This window comes from Balaenoptera acutorostrata, chromosome 12, assembly GCF_949987535.1.
Source record: "Balaenoptera acutorostrata chromosome 12, mBalAcu1.1, whole genome shotgun sequence".
NCBI classification, from domain to species: Eukaryota; Metazoa; Chordata; class Mammalia; order Artiodactyla; family Balaenopteridae; genus Balaenoptera; species Balaenoptera acutorostrata.
Window position 1 is genome coordinate 48,198,273 of NC_080075.1, and position 16,317 is coordinate 48,214,589.

The window sequence follows — 16,317 nt, forward strand, 5'->3', positions numbered from 1 at the left end:
GTGTGAATATGTGGTTATGTGTATGTGTTCTTGGGAGTAAGGAGTGGCTGGGTAAATAAATATGGGGAGAGTGAGTTGAAACCAAAAGCAGGGCATTAACATTAATGAGCTCCTTCTTGGGAGCCAGGCATTTGCTCTGCAGTGTATTAAATGCCTCCTACTTATCTGGTTTTATCCTATCAAACTGTGATTAGGAGCATAGGCCTCCGGGGCAGTCAGTGTTTGAGTCCTGATTCCACCGCTAAGTAGCTGGTTCAGTAGGGCAAACGTTCTAACTTCTCTGAGCCTCAATTTCTTCATCCACAAAATGGGGGAAAGAATACCTAAGGTTGTGTGAGGTGTAGGTGACGTAACACAGGTAGAGTAGAGAGAGGACTGCCAAACATGTAGTAAGTCCTTGGTTATTATTAGCTATTGTTTTTATTGAGCAATTTGATCTGCATATGCTACCAGATGTCTTAAGGCTCAGTCAACTCTCTCATCATTCCTTCTAATTTCTATTCCAACCTTCACCAACCTCTTCAAGGTTCCTAGAACCCCTCACCCTCAGGGATAATCCCAACTGCTTGATAGGAAAAAATGAGAAATTTTCTCAAGTTTCTCCCTCTCAAAAAAACACATTCACCTGCATTCAAACAGGATGACAGTTGTTTGATTCTGAGTCGTATAGTATTAATCTAAAATATAAATATATTTATTTCAATCTCTTTCTAGCTGTTAACCAGTGTATGTGTAGGTTTATTAAGGGATATAAGAAACACTTTTAAAAAAGAAATTGTGTCTACCAGAAGGAAGTCACAATCTAGTTAGAATACAGGAAAAAATTTTGAACAGCAATAATACTTAAGAGCATTATATAACTGATAGTCACAAGTTTCCAATTTCAGTACTGATAATAATACAGTATTACAAAAATGTGCACATCATTTATTATTGGAACATCCCCTGTAGGGCACTGCAAAATGATATGGATTTTTAAAATAATTATTGACTTTTTTATGTAGAAAAAGCACTGGACTGCTATTAGTTTTTTCTACTACTAACTAGCTAACCTGACCTAACAGAGACACTTAAACCTCTCTGCTGTAAATCTCACTTGTAAAGAGAGGTAGTCAGATGAGATCATCTTTATGATCCCTTCCAGCTGTAAAATACAGTGATTCTACTGGAAAATTTATGTCTGAAAACTCAATGAACACACAGGCCTAAATAATACATGAAATTTTCTCATTTGTGTTAGGTAATTTGGATACTTGTCAGCAAAGAAGAAGTCAAAGTGGTGTACTAATATTGGGCAAGTTAAAAATACCAGTGCTATTTGAGCTAGAACACCATATGTGAGGAAACACAATAGGATGGAAATTGCTCATCCAAAATGTTATAGATGCGGAAAATTGTCAACACTTTTTTTTCAAACCATAGGAAAATGCCAAAAATAAGGAAGGTACAGTTGTATAACCTGCTAGGAAAGCTGAGGCTCAGGAAGATCCAGCTTCTTCTCAGTTCTTGCTTCAGTGATGGGATACAGGTGAGGCTCTCGAGAATATGGCAAAAGAACAAAGCTCTCTCTAATTTTATTTATTGTTTTAAAGATAGGTTTTTTTTTTCTTTGCCTCATATACATGTGTTGTAGGGATTAAATGACAAAATGCATGCAGAGAACTTATCCTAGCACATAGTAAGCACTCATTAAAAGTTGGCGTTAGTATTCTTCCTATTCGTATAATTAGTAGGATAGAAAATTCATCAAGTACATGCATTACATTGTCTTTATTTCATTACCTTAGACTCTAAGAATTTTATTAAGCCAAAATATACATTAATTTGAGGGCAATGGGAATGAGAAATGTTAGTGTTAGGTTTGTTCATCTTTGAGGATGGATAGGTTCAAATGAATTACAGATATGAAAGGGACTCTGAATTTTCCTCTGGTCTAAGTTCAAAGCTAATTGATTTATATCTCACTTTTAAGAGAGAAGGATTACTTTATATCTAACTTTTAAGAGAGAGGGATTACAAAACAAGTATGACATGTTACATCTCTTAAAAAGTAAAAATCTCTAGTATAAATCATATAGAGTACGCTGATATAAGTGATCCTGGATGTATACATCGGTATGTTCATATTCATAGAGATGTGTAAATTAAAATCTTAAAAATTTTATGAAATTTCTTGAAATTTAAACAGTTACAGCCTGGGTTACTCCAAAATCATTGTTAGAAATCATTAGTTAGGAAATTCACCTGGTTGAAGGAAGAAGACTGTATTTTATGAATTTGGAGGGTTCTAACCACCTCTATAATTGCATGATTCTAGGTTCATTTTGAAATAATCCAACTATGGTCACGTACATAGAGGCTGTATAACCAAAGGATGAATGAAAAGCTGGTCTTGGGTGGCTAAAACAGTAGAGGGCCATTTTGGTACTATAGAGGTTTCTTGTTTTTTTTAAAAAATATTTATTTATTTATTTTTTGGCTGCGTTGGGTCTTTCATTGTAGGATCTTTGCAGCACGCAGGATCTTTCATTGTGGCACGCGGGCTCCTCCCTTCGTTGTGGTGTACGGGCTTCTCTCTTTTTGTGGCGTGTGGTCTTCTCTCTCTAGTTGTGGTGCGTGGGCTCTGTAGTTGTGGCACGCTGGCTTAGTTGCCCTGCGGCATGTGGGATCTTATTTCCCCGACCATGGATCGAACCGGCGTCCCCTGCATTGAGAGATGGATTCTTAACCACTGGACCATCAGGGAGGTCTCTATAGGGGTGTTGTAAGTAGAGTGATTGTGTAGTAAAGATTTGTGAATAGCTATGGATATATAACTTCTTGAGGAAGGAACAATGCAAAATGAAACAGGGTTGGGGTGTTACAATTATCAAAAAGTAAGGACACTAGACTAAGCTCTCTACTTTTGATGGTTTTCGATGTCTTCTAGCTTATTTTCTAGGCTATTTCCCTTGTTTTATTTGAAGACTTCCAGAGATGTAATCATCTTCCTTGAAGGTTGTTACCACATCTTATCTAATTATTGAGCAGTCCAGTATGTACTGAGCACCTGTATGCTCTGGCCTGTTCTCACTGGACCATGGATTTTAGTTTATTCATTTGAGATTCTCAGCACCTAGAAAAGTACCTTGCAAACAATATGCCTTATGAGCAAAATTGTCCCAGAAAAATTCTTCTTTATATCCTACAAAACATATATTACTTTTCATTTTTAAGTGTTTTTTATGGACACAGTCAATCATTGTCCAACAAATTCCTTAGAGAAGCTCCACATTTTAAAAATGGTAATTAAAACGACCTTTAAATTAAAAAGAATTTTTTATTGAAGTATAGTTGATTTCTAATGTTTAAAACTACTTATTAAGCTAAGCAACTTAGATTCTTCAACTTCTGCCCATAAAAATCTGCCTTTGATCCCTTTGATACAAATTGCTATTCTCTGTTTTTTCCCTTGGGGAAAAGAACTAATATTTATTGAACTTCAGAGTTAGGAGACCTGAGTTTTAAGTCCTAGCCCTGTGATTAAAGTTCTGTGACTCTGGGCAAGTTACTTAAATTCTTTGAGCTTTAGATTTTGAATATGTCTCTTGTTAATCTTTAAAAAATAAATGAATAAGAAAAGACACCAAAAAAAAAAAAAAAAAAAAAAAAAGAAAAGACACCAAAAGCGTAGAGATAAGAACTTCTCTTGTAGGGTTGTTATGTTAAATAAGATATGCATAAAGCACCTGGCACAAAGTGGGTACTTAATACGTATCATTTCCCACCACTCTTCCCCATCTTTACCCCTTGTGGAAGGTCACCCAGCTAGAAAGTGATATAGCTAGGATTGGGGTTTAGATCAGTCTCTCTTTTTTATACCTCATTGCCTCTACATCTAGTTTCTCTACCTCTTGCTTTAAACCATGGCAATAAAAATTGAACATAAAACTCTAAATAAGCTCTTCCTCATGTCACTATGGTATTATGAGAGTGGGTAAAAATAACTAGAAAGAGTAATATTGGCCAATGTTATAGGAGTGGAAGCCTTCTAGACAGGAAGGTGTGCTAGGGGAGGAGACCATGATAACCATTCAGTGATGGGGGGAGGGGGGTGTGAAAAGTGAAAGTTTGCACTATCTATTTGTAAAATGTCACCACACACAATGCATTCTGACAAATGTGCAGCAGTTAGAGCTGATGTTTAGGTGCCATTGTTGGTAAAACGAACAATAACAATCCAAGGAAAAGCACACAATCACAAATCACCACCACTCCATGTAAACTCATGACTTTACAGGGCGTCACAATTTCAGACTATGCCAATGAACTGCTAAACAATAGTAATCATTTTGATATGGATGGTTTGTCTACCATATAGAGCTACAGTAAATTAAAAATTTCTTTCCTTCTGTAACAAAAGTGAAGAGTTAGGAGCTAACTTAAAGCTTCCATTTAAAGAAAAATGAAGACAGAATATACCTCAAAAGAAATCACAGTTGAGGTTTTAAATAGAAAAGTACAACACTTTTAATTAATAAGCTTTAGTTTAGTTTACCTCAAATACCTCCTAGACCTCTATCATTCCTTTCAAAATGGTATGACGAATGAACATTTCACAAGTCATCACTCTTAAACTATTATTCTAAAATATCCTTTTCCCTGTATGTAATTATAATGGTATTATATGCTTCAAGCTATATTTAATTATTTTGGTATTTATAAGATTTGCAAGAGTTTGGAAATTTAGCCATGCTTTTTATCCTCTTATAGTAAGCCTGGAAGCAAACTATTTACCTATTTACCTGATTTAAGTCTTTCTTTTCTCCCTCCCTCCCTCCCTCCCTTCCCTCTCTCCCTCTCTCTTTCTTTCTTTCATCTTCCTTCCTTCCTCCTTCCATCTTCCTCCCTTCCTTCCTTCCTTCCTCTGCCAGCCTCTGAGGCTTTAATAATGGGTTGTAAGATTCAGGAAAAGAAATCTTACAGGATTTTCCTATATTTTAAGAGAACATAGGCAACATTAGAAAGAAACCTGGCACTTCTGCAAATTTTTTGCCAGGTAGAGAATAGATATGGGAAATATCACAGTCTTTATTTGGATAATGGCTAGTCAACCCTGTGAGGACTGCAGGGAAGACTTTGAGCCATTGTTGAAGGTAATGAGTTACCACAATGAACAAGGGCCTGGGCTTCCTTGTTGGAAACAAAGATTGGTCCAGTGTGACCTGTCTGAGTCTCTGTGCCTTTGGCTGTACGCTTAGCTACTAACATCTATCCTACTTGCAGCAACAAGGTTAAAGGAGCAGTTACACACAAAAGAGCTTTGTTAAACTGCCCTTTATTAAATGCATCAGTTGGGCCATAGCAGTGTCCTAACCTCACCCTCTTGGGGTTAGTTTCACAGGACAAGGCAACTCCCTGTGTGTTAAGTACAGTTTGTCTCAGCATGTACTTTGGCAACAGCCTCTCCTGCAAAACTTGCATTTGCTTTTGCTTTTTGTTTATATTTTAGGTTCTGCTTGTTTGTTGAGCCTGCTGATAATCCTCAGTTTAAGCCATATTTTATCTGTGTGAGAATATTTGGCCAAGAAGCTCATACACAAGATAATCTGCTCCAAACTCATACTTCTCTCTCTAAAGACAGGCCACAATAGTATAGAAGATAAGACCAAATAATTACCTTTAGACTTTTGTTTTAACTGGAATATGGGTTAATTAGGTTGGATGAGAATAGGAAGTCTCACTCATGGGAAAATATAATGATTCTAAGTATGTTATTTCCCTAGTGAATGGTTGAGGTTACATAAAATAAAATATATAGAAACTATATAATTTTATCTTGGGTGTACTTCATGGGGTTATATCCCAAACTTATTGTTTTCTTTCTATCACTTTCTATTCATATATAATAATATGAGACTTGTGATTTTTTTCTTTTTAAACATTTTATTTTAACCTTCTCTAAGAATTTTTTATACTTTTTTACTTAGATCCATTACAGTCTTTTTTTCTGAACTGAATATAGATAGGACTGAAATTCTACTTCCTATTTTTAATATTCTCTTTGCTTCTCATTCAGTATTTCAAGGAATATAGCACAGTGGTCACAAACTGTGCCCGGGAGTTGGACCACCTGTTAGCAACATGACTTTGAGCAAGTTTATCTTTCTGAACCTTAATTTCCTCATAGTAAAGTGGTAATAATGACCGTACCTGCCTTCCTCATAGGCTAAAATAAGATGATGGTCCATAATACACTGCCTGCCACATGCTCGGTGCTCAGACACTGGTTCTCTATCAGCATTACCATCAGGATATAAATGTCTTCAAAGCTGAAATTGTCTCATCTTCTTCCTCTCTGTACACCCAGCCCCAGGCACAGTGCTTGTCATCTGGCACATTCTAAGTAAATGCTCCAGAATAAATGGCAAAAAAATCCAGTATGTTTTATACAGTCCCTGCTCTTTCTCTGCCCACCCACTGGTTTCTCCCTGCTTCTGGAATTTTTTCACTGAGAGTTATGGGTACCAGAAATTGAACTCTTGGAGTATCCTAAGACCTTCATTTTTTTTTTGAGGTACAGTTGATGTACAATATTATATAAGTTTTAAGTGTACAACATAGTGATTCACAATTTTTAAAGGTTATACTCCATTTATGGTTATTATAAAATATTGGCTATATTCCCTGTGTTGTACAATATATCCTTGTAGCTTATTTATTTTATACATAGTAGTTTGTACCACTTAATCCCTTACCCCTCTCTTTCCCCTCTCCACTTCCCTCTCCCCAGTGGTAACCACTAGTTTGTTCTCTATATCTGTGCATCTCGTTCTGTCGTTGTTTTATACTCACTAGTTTGTTTTATTTTTCAGATTCCACATATAAGTGATATCATACAGTATTTGAGTATTTGCCTTTCTCTGTCTGACTTATTTCACTAAGCATAATACCCTCCAAGTTGATCCATGTTGTTGCAAATGGAAAAATTTCATTCTTTTTTATGACTGAGTATTGTGTGTGTGTGTGTGTGTGTGTGTGTAGCATCTTCTTTATCCATTCATCTGTTGATGGACACTTAGGTTGCTTCCATATTTTGGCTATTGTAAATAATGCTGCTATGAACATTGGGGTGCATGTATCTCTTCGAATTAGCGTTTTCGTTTTATTCCAGAGAGACCTTTGTGTTTAGGCAAGAAAGGTTTTATTGTTTTAATCAGACTGCATATTTTTCCTTGGGTGTTATTTCAGCTGTCTTTTCCTTTGGACTTCACATTCTCAAGAGGCATGAATCTTCGTCTCAGCACTGGCCCCAGGTGTCTCACAGCTCCACAGTTTTGATCCTCTGGTCCAAACAGTGTATTCTTTTACCACAAGCCATCCTAATTTCTGCTTTGCTCTGTTTGTGGATATAGTTATACTTATCTGGGCTGCTTTCCCTTCTTTTGGGGGTAAGGAATTTATTTTCACCTTTATTTATAGGTTAGAAGGAAACTGTTGCTCCATTTCTGGCACCCCTCTCTCTACCCACTTTCATTGCCCTGGAGAACAGATTTGCTCCACAGGCTGTCAGAACAGGACCTTGACTGGGACCATTTTACTAGAGGGCGGGGTCACTGAATAAAGGTCAGTGCTCAGGGGTGGTGCACACCCCTGCCCTCTCTTGTACTTCCTATCTCCAGGAATTGGACAAACCAGACAGGGTCTGTCTCAGCTGGCCTGGCCAACTCAACCATCTCTCTTCTACCTGCAGCTGGATGGAGCTGATGGACCAATCATCCATAACCGTGCAGCTATTAGGAGAGGATATAGAATTCAAGGGAAGGGGCATAGGAAGAAAGAGGGCTCACTTTGGCTGCTGACTCTAAATGAGTTTCTGTAATCCAGCTTTTACTTGTAAGTCACTTTTACTCCTTTGTTTAACTGGGTCCTTGTCCAGTTAATGAAATCAGTATTTTGTTATTTGGCTGTTGTTTCTTGTCTACCTGTTCCTTCAGAGAATTCCAGAAATGAGACCAAAGCCACAGGCACAACCAAATTCTCAACACCATTCCCCATCCAGAACAATCTACTTCACAAAACCTTTTTAGACAGCCATTGTAAGGATCTTTTTTCTAAAACTGGATCTTTTACAGTACTAATGTTCACAGCCTGTTCCAGTCACCTCCTATTCACCTTGCTCACGAAGGAGAGGTTCGTGCCCTGGGGTTATGTGGGTGGCTGAACCCATGACACCTGACACTGGACAGGACAGATGAGACTGGCAGCAGTTTATCAGGCATGTGTGCTCACAGCCGAGGGGACAGGGCGCCACGCCACACAGAGCCACATGGGAGCTGCACTCCAGAACAGAGTGGACAGCCAGGGGCTGTGGGAGGCTGGTTTGGAGGGTCAAGAGGATGAGGTCACCCTGGTTCCCACTGGGGGATGTGATTGGCTTGTTTGAATAATTTTGCAGGCTGGCAGGGAACTGAAACTTGGTACCCCGGGATCAGCAGGAAGTGCATCTGGCCTCTTGTAAGGAGGGTTGTTTGGCTACAGGACCCTTTCCCTGGGAGCAGACTGGCAAAGAGAACTTGTACTTATAGGCCATTTGAGACCCTCCCGATGTCATCAGATGTCAAGGAAGCACACAACATCAGGCCTTAATTCTAGGACTTACACCATACAGACTATAGTACCATGACATCATTTGTTTGTTACCTTGGAATTTTACTCTAGGTGTGTGTTTGTGAATGTGTTTTCTATTGAAATTGTGAGCTACTCAGGGACAACCAGCACTTCAAAAACAATGCACGTTATGGTTTGGGAAACTATTTACATTAAAATGATCTCTTCTTTCACATCTCAGTGATATTTTCAAATTTACTCATGTGAATACTGTTTAATATACCCAAGCTTTGTCTTAAAAATGGTTAGTTTTTTTTAATGCAGCCAAACTTTTAGTAGTGAAGGATATGCTAGGTAGAATTTAAACTTGTATTAGTAACGAGTTTGAACTCATGGCTGGCAAAGATGCCCACGTATACACAGGCTGCTGAATTAAAGACATGTGATGTACCATGGATTGACAGCTCTAATCATTTAGAGGTACCCACGTCTGCTGACATTTCAGAAGAGCTAATGGGTTTTTTCCCCACTCTCTTTTCAAACAATGAATGAAACAATAAAATGAATGGGACATTGGCATTCTTTTAAAAATCAGAGTTAAGCTGCAGCCTAAACACCAGAATGCTGATGTCTCAAATGTATTATTCAGACTGCATATCGTAGGCACTAATGGGGCCAATTAAGAGGTCTTTCTGTTGCTAAATTGAAGCAAATTGGTATGAAGGAGGGAATGTAAGGAGGTCATAGACAGATTGGAAGAATTGACAGTATTTCCCCTCAACTTTCTAAAAAAATCGAATATTAAATCTCATATTAATTTTATTCATCTCAATTTAGGTCCATTAAACTAATTTTATTTTCTATAATTATCAAAATATTTGTTAAATTTTATGCAACTGAAGTGCAAATTCTTTCCCTTTTAGTTATGATATACAATTAGACAAATGACTGAAAGTTTCAGCATTTAACAGATTTTTATATTGTCAGAGAATTCCATTATGTCTCTGAGATAGAATGTCTTTTCTTGTATTTCTTGCAAATAATCCTATCGAGATCCATCACTGTGCAGACAAAATATTGTTGTTATAAAGAGACTACTGATTTCACTTTAACATGACAACTTAAAACTGATTTCCTTAAAGTAAAATGAGATTTCCATTGCTAACCTCTGTTGGCATAGGAATTTCTATCCAGAGAAAGACACTACTTTTAAGGATTAAGTGCTAATTCAATTTTTATACTATTATAGTTTAATTCTAAAAATTTTCTGGTGAAATCACCACTTATCAGTCCAAATTAGGTATTAGGAATTTAATGTATACATTTTTAAATAGTTTTTTTTTTATATTATAAAAGGAATACATACTTATTCTAGAAAAATTTGGTAAACATAGATATAAATAAAGCAAAATCTTACCAGCTGGAGATAACCACTGTCCAATTTCAGTGGATTTATTTCCATTTTCCCCCATCAATCTAGGGTTGTGCTCTCCAATATGGTCGCCACTAGCCACATGTAACCTAGCCTCCATCCTCTGTCTCTGCTCTTTAGCAAGGCGTCCAGGTCCTGTTTGGCTTTTCCCTTCCTGCTCTTGCAGTCTGGAAATCACCTTTAGGTGGAAAATTGTGGCAATTTCAGGACTCACTTCATTTGCTCCCCTTTTCTCAGGGATCACGGTCCTGCACTGCCTTTTGCGCACTGTCTGAAAACAGTTGTTCCATGTATTTTGTCCAGTGTTCTGGTTGTTTACAAGGGGAGATTAAATCCATCTCTATATTGTGGATAATAATGGAAGTTTTTGTCACCTTATTCTATATGTCTATTCTATGTGTCTATGCTTGGCTTATGTGAGGAATTGTTATAGAGGAATTTAACCTATTTTTTATAAATTATCATGAATATGCAGTCTTACCTCTGTCATCTTACAATAGTTTAAGCCCTTGGAGGAATATTTCTTTTCCTGTATTTAACTCAACAAATACTATTGGGCACGTACTATGGCCATGCATTATTGTAGATGCTACAGATACAGCAAGGGTACAAACTTACACAAATTCCTGCCCTAATGTAGCTTACATTGGGATGAAAGAAAATAAGTAAAATATGGAATATTAGTTAGATGGTAATAACCACCTTGGAGGAAGTAAAGGAGAGAAGTAAATAGGGAGTTTGGGGAGTGAGTGTTTGACAATTTAAATAGGGTGGCCAGGGAAGGACTCATTGATAAAGTGACATTTACCCAAAGAGCAAAAGGAAGTGATATCTGTGGATGTCTGGGAGAAGAGCATTCAAGTCAGAGAAGATAGTATGTGGAAAGGGCTGGGCACAGAGGGTGCCTGGGGCATTCAAGGAACAGCAAGGAATTCCTTGTAGCTGGAGCAGGGGGAACAAGGGAGAGAGCAGCAGGAGGTAAGGTCAACAGAACAAGGGGAGGCCAGATTGTTTAGGGCCCAATAATGATCTGGGCTTTTACTGAGAGTAAAATAGATTGCTATCAGAGGGTTTCGAGCTGAGGAGTGACATGATCTGATTTCCTTTTTAACAGTATCCCTCAATGCTGTGTTGAGTATAGACTGAAGAAGGGAAAAGGCAGAAGCAGGGAGTTCAATTAGGAGGCTATTATATGATGACTGAGATCAAGGGTGTTGCCTTAGAGTTAGTGAGAGATGCTTAGTTTTGAGCATATATTTTTAAACTTTTTACTATGGAAAATATAAACAAACAAAAAGAGAGGGAATGGTCTACGGAACATCTATGAGCCACATAGTGGCTGTTAACTCATGTTTAATCATGTCTTATCTATACCTCCATCCACTTTCTGGCCCTCCCTTCTTCCTACTGGATTCTTTTTAAGCAGATTATGGACATTTGAAGACAGAGACAACAGAGGAATGAACAGAGAAAAGTCAATGATGAATTTTTTTAGCCCTGAGTTTTTGCCTTAAGCATCTCAAAATGAGGTGTTGCCACCATCTACAAAGGTGTAGAGTTTGTAGGAGGAGTCATCAGCTGAGGTGAAGTAAGTCTGTGAGAGGAGCAAATTAGGAACTCATTTTGGGACATTACAATTTGAGATGCCTAATAGAAGTCTAATTGGAAAGGGACTAGCCTGTGGGTTAGATGAACCTGGAGTTGCGAGAATAAGCCTGGGTGGGAGATGTAAATTGTGGAGTTGTCTACATGTACATAATATTTAAATTTATGAGACTGGATAATATTACCAGAGGGATGAGTACAGATTAAGAAGAGAAGATGTCCAGGGCCTGAGCTCTCAGATCCTCCAAAGTTGAGATTATAGAAATGAGGAGGAATCACACAAAAGAAGACTGAAAAGGTGTGAATAATGAGGTAAAAGGAAAATCAAGAAAGTGTGATGTCCAGGAAGCCAAGTGAAAACAAGTACTGATAGGTTAAAGTAAAGAGGAGGACAGAGAACTGCCCAGTGGAGTTAGAAACGCTGAATTGAAATCATTAGGGGTAATACGAGGAGTGTTAACAGGTGGGGGAGCAAAAGCATGATGGAAACAGATTCGAGAATGGAGGGATTGGATTCCAGCAAGTGTAGACAACTATTTTCCAGGAGTTTATCCATAAATGGAAGAGGTATGTGGCCGTAGTTGGGAGAGTCAAGAGAGGAACACATAACAGCATGTGTGTAGACGGATAGGAGAGACTCATTCAATAGGAAACAAAAATTGATGGTGTGGAAGTGAGGATGGCAGGAGCAGCATCCTTGCGGGTATGGCATCCAGGTGTCCGGATAATTCACCTATGGTAACAGGCAGGAAGGTAGAGGAAGTACTTGGGCACAAATGTGGGTAGGTAGGTAAATGCAGTGGTAGAAGCTTGGGGAAGTTCTCTTCTGCTGGAAATAGAAATCACAGCCAAGGCTGAGTGAGGAGTAGGTATGAAATGGTTGTCTAGGAGGGTGGGAGAGTGAATGGGTTAGAGAAACACAACAGTTACTGGGCAGCAATTAGACCCTTGTTAAAGTGAATGCTAGAGGTTTTTTGTTTATCTTAATCATTAATTTTTTAGCCATGCTTTATGTATGGGCCTATTTTCAGTAACTTTTGCTTAAAACCTAAGTTGTTCCTAACTGTATAACTTTATACTGTATAGGTTATAGTTATATATGTTAAGAAAGTTTTCTTCTATCATAACTGATTTTTCCTTCTCTTTCAATTATTCTGCTTTTTCCCGATGAATTTCTATCACTGATTTATTGATGGGTTAGATAAGTGCTCTCTTTCTTCTAAATTAATAATTTTCTTTTTCACATTTTCACCTCTTTTTCCTGATGAACTTTTTAGATTATTCTCTACACCAGTGTTTCCTAAAACTGCCAGACTGTCAAAATCACCTGGGGACATTTTTAAACTTGCAGATTCAGGGACAAAACCCTTGGAAGATCCTGATTCATTAGGTATGGGGTGGAGCCTAGTAATAAGTCTATTTAAAATGCTCCCGAGGTAATTCTGATAATCAGCTGGGTTTGACAATCACAGCTCTGTATCACTGTTGAAATTTGCCAGTTACTAATTCCAGAATGGAATTTTATATTTCAACTAATTTTCCTTAATCCATATATTTTATTTTAATCTGAACGTATTCTCCCCAGTGGCTCCCTGCTCTTCTTTCAAAGATCAACCTTCATTATATGCTATTGAGGACATATGCAGATGTTTCCTGAAATTTTATTTTTTCCTATAATAAATAACTTTTAGAGATAGGTACTTCCTCTGATTCTATACGGTATTATTCCATTTATCTTGGCTGTAGTGCTCTTTTGAATTTCAAGATTGATTTTTTTCCCCATTTATTCATCTTTTAATGAGGAGAGTTTGGTTATACACTGGCATTTGCCAACAGACAGTTTATCCCTCTCAGGTGTAAAACCTTAGAATGGTTGATCTGCCCTAATCCAGTATTTTGCTGTTGTTTTGTTATGAGATTTTCAGGAACCTTAAATTTTTTTTGTTTGTTTGTTTTTGTTTTTGTTTTTTATACTGCAGGTTCTTATTAGTCATCAGTTTTATACACATCAGTGTATACATGTCAATCCCAATCGCCCAATTCAGCACACCACCATCCCCACCCCACCGCAGTTTTCCCCCCTTGGTGTCCATATGTCTGTTCTCTACATCTGTGTCTCAACTTCTGCCCTGCAAACTGGCTCATCTGTACCATTTTTCTAGGTTCCACATACATGCGTTAATATACGATATTTGTTTTTCTCTTTCTGACTTACTTCACTCTGTATGACAGTCTCTAGATCCATCCACGTCTCAACAAATGACTCAATTTCGTTCCTTTTTATGGCGGAGTAATATTCCATTGTATATATATACCACATCTTCTGTATCCATTCATCTGTCGATAGGCATTTAGGTTGCTTCCATGACCTGGCTATTATAAATAGTGCTGCAATGAACATTCAGGTGCATGTGTCTTTTTGAATTATGGTTTTCTCTGGGTATATGCCCAGTAGTGGGATTGCTGGGTCATATGGTAATTCTATTTTTAGTTTTTTAAGGAACATCCATACTGTTCTCCATAGTGGCTGTATCAATTTACATTCCCACCAACAGTGCAAGAGGGTTCCCTTTTCTCCACACCCTCTCCAGCATTTGTTGTTTGTAGATTTTCTGATGATGCCCATTCTAACTGGTGTGAGGTGATACCTCATTGTAGTTTTGATATGCATTTCTCTAATAATTAGTGATGTTGAGCATCTTTTCATGTGCTTCGTGGCCGTCTGTATGTCTTCTTTGGAGAAATGTCTATTTAGGTCTTCTGCCCATTTTTGGATTGGGGTGTTTGTTTCTTTAATATTGAGCTGAATGAGTTGTTTATATATTTTGGAGATTAATCCTTTGTCCGTTGATTCGTTTGCAAATATTTTCTCCCATTCTGAGGGTTGTCTTTTCGTCTTGTTTATGGTTTCCTTTGCTGTGCAAAAGCTTTGAAGTTTCATTAGGTCCCATTTGTTAATTTTTGTTTTTATTTCCATTACTCTAGGAGGTGGATCAAAAAAGATCTTGCTGTGATTTATGTAAAAGAGTGTTCTTCCTATGTTTTCCTCTAAGAGTTTTATAGTGTCCAGTCTTACATTTAGGTCTCTAATCCATTTTGAGTTTATTTTTGTGTATGGTGTTAGGGAGTATTCTAATTTCATTCTTTTACATGTAGCTGTCCAGTTGTCCCAGCACCACTTATTGAAGAGGCTGTCTTTTCTCCATTATATATCTTTGCCTCCTTTGTCATAGATTAGTTGACCATAGGTGCATGGGTTTATCTCTGGGCTTTCTATCTTGTTCCATTGATCTATGTTTCTGTTTTTGTGCCAGTACCATATTGTCTTGATTACTGTAGCTTTGTAGTATAGTCTGAAGTCAGGGAGTCTGACTCCTCCAGCTCCGTTTTTTTCCCTCAAGACTGCTTTGTCTATTCGGGGTCTTTTGTGTCTCCATACAAATTTTAAGATGATTTGTTCTAGCTCCGTAAAAAATGCCATTGGTGATTTGATATGGATTGCATTGAATCTGTAGATTGCTTTGGGTAGTATAGTCATTTTCACAATGTTGATTCTTCCAATCCAAGAACATGGTATATCTCTCCAACTGTTGGTATCATCTTTAATTTCTTTCATCAGTGTCTTACAGTTTTCTGCATACAGGTCTTTTGTCTCCCTAGGTAGGTTTATTCCTAGGTGTTTTATTCTTTTTCTTGCAATGGTAAATGGGAGTGTTTCCATAATTTCTCTTTCAGATTTTTCATCATTAGTGTATAGGAATGCAAGAGATTTCTGTGCATTAATTTTGTATCCTGCAACTTTACCATATTCATTAATTAGCTCTAGCAGTTTTCTGGTGGCAGTTTTAGGATTCTCTATGTATAATATCATGTCATCTGCAAACAGTGACAGTTTTACTTCTTCTTTTCCAATTTGTATTCCTTTTATTTCTTTTTCTTCTCTGATTGCTGTGGCTAGGACTTCCAGAACTATGTTGAATAATAGTGGTGAGAGTGGACATCCTTGTCTCATTCCTGATCTTAGAGGAAATGCTTTCAGTTTTTCACCATTGAGAATGATGTTTGCTGTGGGTTTGTCATATATGGCCTTTATTATGTTGAGGTAGAGGAACCTTAAAGTTTTTAAAAAAATTATGAAATACATCATAGATATAGGATATATAAAATAACATATAAAGTATGAATAATTATAAAAGGAACACTTACAGAGCTACCTTGACTTGGCTTCCATGCTTTAAGTAAAGGGACTACCCAATTGGCTACTACCTGTTCCTTCTCTCCCCTGTGTGCTGTGATTTAGTTTTATTATCCCAATCAGTGGAGAAAGAATAGTAGTTGGGATCAGAGAAGGGAGAGAAGGGTTGATTCTTCTTTTACTACCCTGGAAAATAATACCTGAGGAGAAGGATTTCTGTCTCATCTTTTTCTGATTGTTGTAGATACTGCATCTCAGAAATAATGGTACATACCATCTACCCACTTTATGCCAATTTCATGGTTAAATATTGCAGGCATGTTCTTAATCCAGATTAATATGCACTGAATTCAGTGGAAATTCTGCTTTAATACTTGCAAATGATCAAATGACTGACTATGATCTTTGATCTTTAGAACTGTTTTGAAACAGACACCACATTTCCAATACAATGAATTTCCTGCATCTTCTCTTTCTCTATGTGTCTTCTAGTATT